At 35.4% G+C, this 8217-nt stretch overlaps 1 pseudogene; it reads left to right on the top strand.

The window, feature by feature from the left end:
* The first annotated feature begins 3045 nt into the window (after positions 1-3045).
* Positions 3046-3433, top strand: LOC105865445 (small ribosomal subunit protein uS10-like; annotated as a pseudogene).
* Positions 3434-8217: the final 4784 nt, after the last annotated feature.

The raw sequence follows: 8217 nt of genomic DNA, 5'->3' as shown, positions 1-8217 counted from the left end.
TGGCCTCAAACCCACATGAGGAGATTTTCCCCACTCTATCTAAGGCCATATCTGTAGGAGGCAAGTTTCTTTACTTGCTTTGTAATAGGGTGTATAGTCCAAGTTACTTTTTAATAAGGATACTAATTAAGCATAATCTCCTATTTTCCCCCCTCCCACCTTTAGTACCATGTGTAGGGTTCATTTCTAGGTCATTGAGAATTGAAAGATGATCAGAGCAGTCATGGCTTCAGTCATTGCTTACTTTACTAGATTCTACTGTGCTATGATTTTTTGAGTTTTGACTTTTAGCTTTTCCCTTACTTTATGACTAGTTCAGTTAGTCATACAGAAAGATATGCTTTTGTAGCCAGTATTTTAAGTGTTTGATAGCTGAAAGGTTTTTCAGGATATCTAATATACAATGTTGCCAGAAAGAGAAGTTTCGTCTAGTTTTACATAATGTTTCTTTTGAGTTCTTCATTTACATTTGCCTTTAATCCAAGTGTTGACAATGTTATGGCAGGAACAATTTGTTGTACTTAGCAGAAAGGCCCTTGGGGAATTTTCTTCAGTCTAGTGGCTTGTATACTGCATATAGCAGAAATGTGACACTATTAATGATACATTTCCATAGTTTCCCAGGCTGATGCTGGATTTTGTTTCTTTCGGAAGTGACAAAATGTTTATCACTTGTGATCACCCTACTTTCTTGGATCTGTGTTAGTGATACTACCCATCTACAAAAATGGATAGAATTAAGTAAGACTATTAAAGGATTAAATTCTCTGTCTCAGAAGTTCTTTTGTTTATTAGAATTCATGAATTCAGAGACAGTTATGACCAGAAGAACATGATTCTACTACTTCAATGAAGGAAAATTTGAGTGGTCATCTATCCATTTATTCCTCTGAAGCAAAATGACAATGAAATTGCTTTTTATAGATGATAATCTATTCTATGCAAAGATTTCCAAAGAAAACCACACTGTCAAAAATGTGGTTGCAATATTTATCATCTTTCATACATATCCTCTATCCCATCTGTCCTACCCTTGCCTATTGCCTCTTAGTTGCCTCAGTTTTCTTGACCTACCTAAGAAGAAATGTCAAAGATATTGGTAAATATTTAGAAAAGAGTGGCAATAATTTTCGTCACTGTCTTTGGCCAGTAAACAGATTCATTGTCACTTTAAGATATAGGGATGGCACAGCTCTTATGCTGCCTGCAGCATAAGACAGTCATGTCACAGAGGTTTCTATGGCAAAACCATCACAGCTGCCCTATCTGGACTTACATGTTTTTTAAGTAGCTTGCTAATATGTCTCTGAAACCAAAGCAAAACAAAACATGATAACCATAAAAATCCAGAACTTTCTCTGCCTTCTAAATATCACACTATTCTTTTATTTCCTCAAATTGCTGTGTTTGTACATTATTGCAGCTATTAAATCCATCTTCAGTTTGTTGCCCCACTATGTTGATCCCTGTTATTTTCATCTCTTCTCACAAATCCAATTTTCTTGTCCTTTAATAATGTTAGTGGCTTTTCTCTGAAATCTCAAGAGTATACTCTGCTCAAGATGAGTCATCATCATCCCTTCCAAATTCATGAAATATATAACTATATGTATGTGTGTATATAGATATATATAGATATCGATGATATAGATATAGATAATAGATACCAAATGGCCCCCTCATAGAAAAACCCAATTGGTATAGACTGATGTTTGCTAAAAATTTTGATTCCAGGATCAGGTATAAATTTATAAATTTTCCTTAGTGGAGACTGAAGGTCAGTCAAGGTGACAGCTTATGGTCTTTACATGCTTTCCAAGCATGATTCCAACCTTAGGCATGAGCATGGCCTTGCAGACTTCCTGAAATTTTTCAAAGTCTTTATTCCTCAAAAGCATATCACTCTTGATTTTCCTCCTGGCTTTTCAGTGTGTCCCCCCAACTAGTACTATGTTTCTTAGGGGGCATCAAGTAGCTCATTTGTCTTTGAATATTTTAAATACTTCCCTCTGTATAGCCATGTTGGTGTTTCTCTATCCTGAAAGAGTTTTGAATTAGAGAAATAAAGGTAATTCCTTCATGTTGGGTTTTGGGGTGCTCCCAGACAAGTCAAAACAAACAACCACAATTCTTTTTCTTGATTAAATGTAAATCTTTGACTACTTTCTAGGATTCTGACAAAGTTTATTTTGACAGTTTTTGCCATGTTTTCCAGTGTTTCAGAGGCAGGATACATATTGGACTTCTTTACTTCATCATTTTTACTGACATCACTCCTACCATATTCTTTTAATATAACTTTTATCCATATATATATATATAATATATTTGATTGAATATAGAATACAAACTATTTTTTTCATTCAGTAGATTTTTGTTGTGTACATGTACATACTACATGCTAAAATCTATCCTAAAAAGGAATATAAAACCATGAATAAGACAGCCCAAAACGTTATTTCAGGAGCTTCTATGTTTCTGAGAACACATCAAATACCAAAGCTACTGGATCAGCTCACCAGGGCTCATGGACCAGTACTTGCTTTTGTACATAAAGATATATTGGACCACAATCACACCAATTCCTTTACAGATTTTCTGTGGCTGCTTTTGAAGTACAACATCAGAGTTGAGTACAGGCATACCTCATCTTATTGCACTTTGCTTTATGCACTTTGCAGATATTGCAGTTTTTTTACAAATTGAAGGTTTGTGGCAACCCTGCATGGAACAACTCTACTGGCGACATTTTTCCAACAGCACATGCTCACTTTGTGTCTTTTTATCACATTTTGGTAATTCTTGCAATATTTCAAGATGTTTCATTATTTTTATATCTGTTAAGGTGATCTTTGATCAAAGATCTTTGATGTAACTGTTGTAATTGTTTTGGGGTACCACAAATAGTGCCCCTATAAGACATAAAACTTAGGAGGAAGATGCAGTGGCAGGTGCAGCAGGGCCGTGTTGTGTTCGCTTCTGCTCCTGACGCACGCTTTCCACTCTGGCAGATGAACAAGTTGGTCAGGAAGCTGTGCCATTGCCATGGCTTTTAAAGATACCAGAAAAGCGCCTGTGGAGCCAGAGGTGGCCGTTCACTGAATTAGAATTATCCTAACCAGCCCCAACATAAAGCCTTTGGAGAAGGTGAGTGCTGACTTGATCAGAGGGGCAAAGGAAAAGAATCTCAAAGTGAAAGGACCAGTTCAGATGCCTACCAAGACTTTGGAGAATCACAACAAGAAAAATTCCTTGTGGTGAAGGTTCTAAGACTTGGGACAGCTTCCAGAAGAGAATCCACAAGCATCTCGTTGACTTGCATAGTCCTCCTGAGATTGTTAAGGAAATTATTTCCATCAGTATTGAGCCAGGAGTTGAAGTTGAAGTCACCATTGCAGTCAACTGTTTTAATAAATTGATTACCAGTTGTTAAAAAAAAAAAAAAAGACATCAAACTTAATTGATAAATGTGTGTGTTCTGACTGATTCAACAACTGGCCATTCCCCATCCCTCTCTCACTTTCCTCGAGTCTTCATATTCCCTGAGTCACAATATCACAATTAGGCTACTTAATAATCCTACAGCCTCAAAGTGTTCAAGTGAAAGGAAGTGTCACACATCTCCCATTTTAAATCCAAGGCTAGAAATGAAGAATGCTCAGTGAGGAAGGCAGGTTGAAAACTGAGATAGGCCAAAATCTAGGCCCCTTACACCAAACAGTTATCCAAGTAGCGAAAGGAAAAGTTCTTGAAGGAAAGTAAAAGTGCTACTTCAGTGAACACACAAATGATAAGAAAGTGAAACAGCCTTATTGCCGATCTGGAGAAAGTTTTAGTGGTCTGGATAGAAGATCAAAACCAGCCACAACATTCCCTAATCCAGAGCAAGGCTCAAAATCTCTTCAATTTTATGAAGGATTAGAGAAATGAGAAAACTTTAAAAGAAAGGTATGTAGCTAGCAAAGATCGTTTCATCAGGTTAAAGGAAAGAAGCCATCTAAATAACATAAAAGTACAAGATGAAGCATCAAATGTTGATGGGGAAGTTGCAGTATGTTATCCAGAAATCTAGCTAAGATCATTGGTGAAGGTGGCTACACATAAACCACAGATTTTTGATGTAGATAAGACAACCTTCACTTTTACCCCCTTAGTACGCTAAAATAAAAAAAATAATAAAATAAAATAAAACAAATTTTTAAAAAAGGGAAAAAAAAAGACAACCTTCTGTTGGAAGAAGATGCCATCTGGAACTTTCATAGCTAGAGAGGAAAAGTCAATGCCTGATTTCAAAGCTTCAAAGGACAGGCTGACTCTCTTGTTAGGGCTTCAGTTGAAGACAATGCTCATTGACAATTTCGAAAATCTGAGGATCTTTGAGAGTTATTCTAAGTCTACTCTGCCAGTGCTCTATAAATGGAACAACAAAACCTGGATGACAGCACATCTGTTTACATTGTCAATGTACTCAGTCACCCAAGAGCTCTGATGGAGATGTACAAGAAGTTTAATGTTGTTTTCATGCCTGCTAATACAACATCCATTCCGTAGCCCATGGATCAAAAACTAATTTCAACTTTTAAGTCTTATTATTTAAGAAATACATTATATAAGACTATAGATGTCATAGTTATTCCTCTGTTGAATCTTGGCAAAGTAAATTGAAAACCTTCTGAAAGGATTAGCCATTCTAGATGCCATTGAGAATATTTGTGATTCATGGGTGGAGGTCAAAATATCAACATTAACAGGAGCTTGGAAGAAGTTGATTCCAACTCTTTTGGATGATTTTGAGGGGTTCAAGAGTTCAGTGGAGGAAGTAAGTACAGATGAGGTAGGAATAGCAAGGGAACTAGAATTAGAAGTGGACCCTGAAGATGTGACTGAATTGCTGCAATCTCATGATCAAACTTTAATAGAGGAGGAGTTGCTTCTTATGGATGAGCAAAGAAAGTGATTTCTTAAGACGGAGGCAACAAAAGGGTTTGAGAGAACTGACTTCAATTTTGAAAGAAGTTCTACTGTGGGTAAAATGCTATTAAATGGCATCACATGCTACAGAGAAATCTTTCTTGAAAGGAGAAATCAATAGATGTGGCAAACTTCATTTTCATTTTTTTTTTAAAAATTGCCACAGTCACCCCAACCTTCAACAACCACCACCCTGATCAGTCAGTAGCCAACAACACTGAGAAAGGCCCCTCCACGGCAAAAAGATTATGAGTCACTGAAAGCTCAGAATGTCATTTGCATTTTTAGCAATAAAATATTTATTTATTTATTAGAAATGGGGTCTCATTATTACTATTGTACATTTAAAAGACTACAATATAGTCTAAGCATAACTTTCATGTGCACTGTGAAACGAAAAAATTTGTGTCATTCACTTTATTGTAATACTTGCTTCATTGTGGTTGTCTGGAGCTGAACCCATAATATCCCTGAGGTATGCTCGTAATTCCAACAAAGCTGAAAATATTTACCTTTGACCCTTTATCTTTTCAGACTCCTGTACTAAGGTATTGATACTAAATTTTAAGAAGAATGGAGACCCTATTACATGCAAGAATGTATAAATGTTATGATCACATTGCATTTCAAATACATAGGCAAGGAAGAATACATTATTAATGGATACTTATTTGACCTCAATGTTCCAATAAAATTTATTGATAAAAGAGAACACCATAAGGAAAATATTGATAAATCTACTTTCTAATTAATTATGTCCACAATTCAACCTTTGCATATGGGTATAAGATTTTTTAATATAATTGGTGTGTCTCTTTACTTTTTAAACTTCCATACAATTCTGTACTGAAAATTATAGCCTAATTTTAGGCAATAGCATGGCTCTAAAATTGTGCAGTATCAGAGAAGCTATATTCCAAATTTATAGGATAGTCTTAGGCTAAAGTGAAGAGAATTTATGTGCATTTAGCCAGAGAATTATATTAAATAGTTTCACAAAGATTATTTTAGAAATAACCACTTGAGAGCAGAGTAGACATTGACCAATGTACTCAATCTTAAAAACAAGTCCACCCAGAGAGACAAGGAAACTGGTGAGGATTATCTTGCTGACTTCAGGAAAGTAAAAAATTTTATGCTTATTTGTCACTAACACTATGTACAACAGGGAGTACACGGTTTGGCTTAGCAAAAAGAAGATATTAATATTATAACAGTACTGATGCAAAAGTAGCATCTAAGAAACGGAGAAAACTATTACTATAAAAATTGTTTTATCTGCAATTTTCTTCAACACACTTTTAATCGAAGTATTTTTCACCTTCTATGTACAGAGATTAGAGATAAACATAATTCCTTAGCACCCTAGAGAACTAAGACCAGCACTAGACAGTTAATCTAGAAAGTGCTTGAATTTGCTCCCCTAAAACCTGGAAGCAATCACCACTGAAATATCTGACTATATTAACATACTGCCACAAACCTCTAGGAGCATTATTGGCTTAGAAATAGGCATAAACTAACATGTTTAGTATTATCTTTTTTTAAATTTCTGAATGAATTGCTGATTTAATCATGACAAAGCTTTTTTAGAGCAAGACTCAAATCACCTATATACAGCAATATATTCCACAACCCCAATTCCTAAGGACACCGTACTAACTTTGTCTTTTAACGCACTGTAAGATTGTCAATTAGTGTCAAATTAAATCCAAGACGGATACATTAATTCTCACTAGGTTAAAACATTTCATTAGATGTTCTGTTGAACATGTTCTCTCTGAAGATTTTTTTGGTAATTATTAAAGAATATTTGGGCCTCTGAAGTTTAATCTTTTCCTCACATGTCTATACTGCTTTCCAATCATCTAAGTGTGATAGAGTTTTAACTAGAAATCACAGGTGGTAAGACTGGCAGAGAGGCTGGATGAAGCAAACCCGATGTATCAGATACATCTGTAGCATCAGAAAGGAGAAACCTTAACCAAGCAGTGTCTGACAGTGTTTGCATAAAAATGTTATTTTGATGGTGGAATATTATTCAGACCTATTTTTGAAAACCTCAATTAATTGGCAATTCAGCTACACAAGATGTCTAATAATCACATAGTTATAAAGGGGTAAAAATTTTCAAATTTCCACTAGACTCTGAAAGTATAAATGTAATATGTTTTCATAAAGTTTATTTTTGTTTGGTTTTGCATTTGTCGTATAGCTTTGGAAACAACAACAGGGAACTCTGTGTTCAGCTCCGTGTGGATCCTGTGCTTCTCTCTGCCTGACCTCTACCTTCATCAGACTTCATCTGACGTGGAGAGTAACCGCAAATCTGGCTGAGGAGGGAGACTCAAAGAACGTAAGAAAATAACAATAACAACAACAAAAATGCCAATGCTGTAGACGCAGAACCCAGATAATATCATAATTGTCTATTGAATAGAGAAGGAAAACTGTTTAAAGTTCACCTACCCATAAATGTAGAAATTACAAACTTCAAAGAGATTTTTAAAAACTCTACTTATTCATGATTTAGCAAGGGCAGCAGTGAATTTGAGAAAAATTAGAAAGTGAGATATCAGAGAAAGGGGCATCAAGGCCCATCTTAATTTGTAGCTCTGAAACGAAAGGTTGTAGACTATCATATACACATTATTGGCATTGCTCATTAAATTTGGTGTAATGAGAGGATTACAGTAATACCCAGAACAGTAATAAGAGAGTGAATTTAATAGGATGAACTCCAAATGAGTTGGACAAAACTCAAGAGGAATGATTTTGTGATGCTGTGAAAGGCTGACATTACAGGATCTTCCCTCCTGGCCTATGGGAACCAGGAATGAGTTGAATCCATTTGGAGCAAAGAACTATGCATCCATTTTTTTTCAAACAATATCAGGTTGCATAAGCAGAAACTATAACTAAATACCATGGAGGGAGGCAAATATCCTGCAACATATACATTTTTTCAACTATACTATAATAGCACTGAAGATAACAGATCAATAGAAACTGCGAGCTGAACAATACCTTAGTGATGTTTTTAATTATCACACTCTGGGTTGCGGAGAAGGAAGCTGAGGAGCAAAGTTGCTTGTGAACATTTTGAACCAAATATATATATTATATATATATATATACACATAAAGCACACATGTGCATGCACACACATATATACACTTGCTCCTGAAGTGACTCATCTCTCACCTTCCTTTACTTTGATAATTAAGCCCCATGCATAAGGTTTTT

The sequence above is a fragment of the Microcebus murinus genome, chromosome 5 (genome assembly GCF_040939455.1).
Source record: "Microcebus murinus isolate Inina chromosome 5, M.murinus_Inina_mat1.0, whole genome shotgun sequence".
NCBI lineage: Eukaryota > Metazoa > Chordata > Mammalia > Primates > Cheirogaleidae > Microcebus > Microcebus murinus.
The sequence above is the reverse complement of the archived record's forward strand: the minus strand, read 5'-3'. Positions and strand labels throughout refer to the sequence as shown.